We start from the raw sequence: 5,640 nt of genomic DNA, 5'->3' as shown, positions 1-5,640 counted from the left end.
CTGTACAGCCTGCATACAGAAATCTCTCTTAGCTCACCAGAGGAGCATGATGTTGGGGCCCAATCCAAAACACAGACAATTTACAAATTTAGACAGCACGTTGCATAGAAGTAAGCAAGTAGTTGGCCATTCTGTAGCTCAATTAAAGTCTTAGGGAGCATAATAAACAGCAGAGGGTTTCATACAAACATACTACAACAAGCAAAACTATGCAATCATTAGCCTAGTATAAACTAGATTGTGAGCCTCATGCAATAATAGTTGGTTAATAGACTTCAAAGCTTCAGGCACACTTCGGCAGAGTAATTAAATGGTAAGGCCTTTAATTATATCAACTAATAGTTATACAAGTACCCAACATCAGGCATCATTCTTTGGACATCTCATTAACTGAGGACAAATAAAGCAATTGAAAAGAGCAAATTAACTATGCCTGAAACAAACAAGGAATTGAACTGTTGAGTTGGATACAGTGACTTACCTTAACAGGTTGAAGAGGATCAGCGCAGCTCCTACTTATCTTGCAAGGCTCCTTCCTAACATCTTGTACTTGGAAATCCTAAATCTTATCTTCATTGCACCCCCTCTGCAAGGTGACACAAACTAGTTACTCGTCTCCTTGGAAGATAAATATGCATACTTTCCAGTCTATGAACACAAAAGGATGAGATTATAACAAAACAACACCACAAAATGAAACATGCCGCATCTCTTGCACTTGAAATGAGCATTCACTATGTCTGCACTATGTAAAAACTAGGCATACCTTCGAACTGGATCTCCAGGTACTCTTGGAGAGCCTACTTTAGTGTACAGCCAAACCTTTATGTCACCTATGAGTTAGAAAAGGCCCCACTACAGCAGCCCTTAGTGTTTAAATCATTGACAAGCTCTATTAGAGTGTTAGGTCAAGAATAGCAAGTAATCAAAGCAAACAGTCCTAGTATGGCTGGCTGGTGCAAACAAGCAATTGAACAGATGTGTGAGCAAATCTTACATATCAAGAAAAAAAGCAAAGAAGGAGGCTTAAAGACCATCACTTGACTGACTAGATTTAAGGGGCATTTAAACATCATGTGTAATGTATGAACTAACATAAACATTGCATATTCCAGATTCTACAATGGAATGCACATGTATTAGGTTATGCCATGTATGATGATGCCTAAATGTACACTATAGCAGGCAGGAGTGATTCATCATTGCACGCACAATTGAATTGCAGGTTAAGGGCCAGTTCTATTCTGCCTTTTCAGGCTTATTGTCAAAATAAGCCATAAAATATGTAAAGAAGTCATTTTTGAGTTATGGGCTTGGGCTTAACTAATTTCGCTTTGGAGGGGGGTGTTTCGGGTAGAACCTCACTAAAAATTGAAGGGAAGGGGAATTGACTCTGTTGTTTGCCTATATTACACTCAAAATGCAACTGCTGACGCCCGCGTCACACCTCACCCTCAAGTAAAAACAAACACACAAGCATTCATTGCCATGCCCGCTTGCATCTCCTCTCCCCTTTCCCTCTACCTAGATCCCCTGCCTACAGCACTAGGGTTCCTCCAGCGAGCCGTCGCCACTAGTCCCATCTGGCCTGGTCCTCGACGATACTCTGTCCAGCTAGGCTACATGGCCAGCGGGTAGGGGCAAATCACCCTGGCTGCTCCTTCCTCTGGCGCCGCCCCTCATTCTCATGGCCTCCAGCAGCTGCTCCACTGTGGTTCATCCAACGCACTACTCCGGCAGGCGCTGCACAACTACGGCTGATGCCACACTGCGGCAGAAGGCACCTTATTCCCCCTCCCCACCTCCCAGGCCGTGGCCTTGAGGTGCTGTTGAAGGATGAGCTCATCCAACAAGGTGAGGATCTCCTCTGATTTTTTGCCAAATTTTCATTCTGATCCACTATACGATGAATTGCTATGAGCTGCTTCTGCTGCTGCTATATGATGCATTGCTATGAGCTGCTGCTGCTGCTGCTATATGATGAATTGCTATGAGCTGCTGCTGCTATATGATGAATTGCTATGAGCTGCTGCTGCTATATGATGAATTGTTATGAGCTGCTGCTGCTTCTAGATGATGAGTTGCTATAAGCTGCTCCTGCTGCTGCTGTATGATGAATTGCTATGAGCTGCTCCTGCTGATGCTATATGATGAATTGCTATGAGCTGCTCCTGCTTCTTCTATATGATGAATTGCTATGAGCTGCTCCTGCTGCTGCTATATGATGAATTGCTATGAGCTCCTCCTGCTGCTACTATATGATGAATTGCTATGAGTTGCTCCTGCTGCTACTATATGATGAATTGCTATGAGTTGCTGCTGGTATATGATGAATTGCACACTGCTGCTGCTGTATGATGAGTTGCTATGAGCTGCTGCTATTATATGATACTTTTAGGTGGTGCTGCTATATGATAATAACCAGCCACTTGGACCATCGAATTTCAATAAATAATTGTTCTTCATTTAAATGTGGGTCATGCGCTCTTCATTTAAATTAGGCAACGGGATCTCTATGGAAAACATTGACCAAAGTAGATTGTGCCAAGTAGATGGTATCTTTGTATTTGCATTTTGAGCAAATAGTGATGGTCTGTTTTCCTATCATATTAATTACTGCACTGGGTTCAATTTTGATGTTTGCAAGTCAAATTAATTTTCATATGGGCAGCAAAATGAAAAAATATAATGCAATCTAGACTTTTCACTGATCATACCAAAGATAAGATAAAAACGCAATGAAAAGAACTGGTTGGCTTATTACATGGAGCTTATATTCACAGGTGCTTATTTTCTTAGGATAACTCGTAACAACTGTCCCTAAGAAACTTGGCCAATAGAACTGACATACAAATAACATGTCACAATGATTACAATGGAGGAGTGACGTACCATAGCACATTGTATAGGCTCACCGCTGCCTCTCCTTTGCGATGTTCCATGAAATTGCCACATACATCTTGTACTTTCTCATTGTGTAACCCTATCTGCAAGTTGACACGGCTAATTTCAGACATCTCTACATGATAATACATTGCATATCCCTTGCGCATATTTGAACCACCAATTAATGACTGTGTGCGTAGCATAAACTAGCCATGACTCTATGTGCTAGACTAGCAAGCACTCTAAGGGAGCCTAATGTAGTGCACTGCAATTCCTACATGCCACCTACGATTTTGTGTAATGTACTGCCTCTATTCCTAAATATATGTCTTTGTAGAGATTCCAGTATGGACCACATACAGATGTATATAGATGCATTTTCAAGTGTAGATTCACTCATTTTACTCCGTATGTAGCCTATAGTGGAATCTCTAGAAAGACTTATATTTAGGAACGGAGGTACGAGGTAGTATCATGTATGACATCTACATATCTAATTTAGCAGCCAGTAGTAGAAATCATTGTCTACACAAAGGGATTACTGGTCGAAAATCCTAGCAAAGCACGCTGGCAGGCACAAAACAATACAAGAGAGAGAGATGCACTAACAAGATCATAGCAATGCCTCGATCCAGGATCTTGGTTGGCCAAGCTGTTAGATCCAGAAGAAACATCGTCCTTGTAGTTTTTGCCAGCTGCATAACAGGTAACAGCGACCTGTTAGTATATTTGAAGTACATCGGGCAGGTGATGCTGGACGGGTTTAAAGGTGACAAGTACCTAGGCCGTGGTGGGTGCTTGGCATCTTGCCAGACGGTGGGAATCAGGTTAGAAACGTCAAGGGTGATGACGTTGCGCTGGATGTCGGGGTTCGGTAAGGAGATCTAGAACCGTCGAGTAGGGTGTTTGTGGAGCGGCTCCGGTAGGATGGACTACGGTGTGGGCGAAGCTGATCTGTGGCCGTGGACGAGGGCGTAGGTGAAGCTGCTCCGGTGGTTGGGTTAAGGATGGTCTCGATGATGCGGATCTGCGGCCATGGACGGGGCGTTAGAAGCTGCTCCGGTAGGTTGGATGAGGGTGTGGGGAAGCGGATCTGAGGCCGTGGACTTGTGAGTTGGCAAAGCGGCCCCGGTAGGGTTGAGAATAGTATAGGCGAAGCTACTCCGGTGGGGTTGACGATGGTGTCGGCGAAGCGGCTCCTGTAGGGTTGAGGAAGGTGTCGGCGAAGAGGATTAGAGGCCGTCGACGGGGGCGTCGATGGGGCGGCTCTAGGGGGTGTGGACGAAGCGTCTCCGGTGGGGAGTATGAATGAGCCGCTGCAGATGCGCTGCGGTTGACGAGAGTACTGGCGAAGCAGATCCGGCGTCGTGGATAAGGCCGGCACTGAATGGGCTGTGGTACAGTGGTGGATGAGCAGTCTACTTGTTTCTAGGGGAGATGGGAGGGGTAGATGCGGCCGCAGAAGTAGATCCAGCGAGGTGGGCGCCGCTGGCAGTAAATGGGCTCTGGTACGCCGGTGGATGAGCAGTCTAGGGTTTCAAGAGGGGAGGGGAGAAAGGCCGATGAAGTATGGACAGCGTGATGTAAGATGCTCTGGTGCTGTGGAGTTAGTCATTTTTGTGGGAGGGGGAGAGGAAATGGGGGTGCCGTGTAGTGAGGGGGAACCGAAAGTTACCAAAGCAGCCCCGACCTATTATGTAGAGGAGGGCGGTATTGTAACTGTTGGTCTCCGTGCACCAAGGACAAAAGGGGAATTTCGCATGCTAAAGAATAAGGTGGCGAAAATTTTAGAAGGAGACGGGAGATTTTGCCGCCCGTGGGATCCTTCGTATCCAGTTTCAACTAATTTTGGACCGTGCTAGCAGGAAGGTCATGCGAGACTCTGTACACAGGGCACGCGTCAGCAGTTAATAACTGGTGTGAAGTCCACCCTAGAAAAAAAGACAATAACTCGGGATGACGCGCCGATAACTTGGACGTTCACACGGGCGCGGCCAATCGTACGGGTGTAGTGGCGCGTTCACAAAAAAAAGGGATCAAACGCTCAGCCTATGTATTTCTCGTGTAAATAGATAATTTAGTGCAATTGGTTATTTACTTTAAACATAATGCATTGACGTGTTAGTGTAGAGGCGCACAAAAAGAAATGGATATCGTAGTCCGCTACTTAAAAGTGTTATCTCATATGATTACATAGCCTCCATTTCATAAATTGCGTACCCATTGAATTCATATATGAATATTACATATATTACTTCATAATAGAACCTTAAATCATCCAAGACTAATGATTTTGAATGCAAGAGTAACAATGGTGCATGTACATGATAGCTACATTGGTTGCTTGAAGAAACATCATTGTAACTTTGGCATGCACAACTGAAAAGGTTTATTTAAATAGAAAAAAATGTGATACGTGAGTGTCCAATCTTTATAGCGTTGAATCGATATTGTACCTTTGGCCACGATACGAAGTAGAAATTGATTTATGTTCAAGCGATGCACGTCCACGATCGCTTGATAGTGATACGTGAATGAATTGTGAAATCTCTCTCACACGCATACATATCTCATTTCCCTGTGGGCATCGGAATCACACACGCGCACTTCGTGTATTTCTCTCCCTCCGTCAAGGTTAGAATTCGTCTTTCTACCCCGTCCTAAAAGTCTCTCACACAGAAACACACACACTCTCTCTGTTGAACACGCCCACCCCTTTAATTCCGCCCACCCACAGCCACTAATGTCTCAAAG

This window comes from Aegilops tauschii, chromosome 3 (assembly GCF_002575655.3).
Source record: "Aegilops tauschii subsp. strangulata cultivar AL8/78 chromosome 3, Aet v6.0, whole genome shotgun sequence".
NCBI classification, from domain to species: Eukaryota; Viridiplantae; Streptophyta; class Magnoliopsida; order Poales; family Poaceae; genus Aegilops; species Aegilops tauschii.
Note: the sequence above shows the minus strand (reverse complement) of the source record.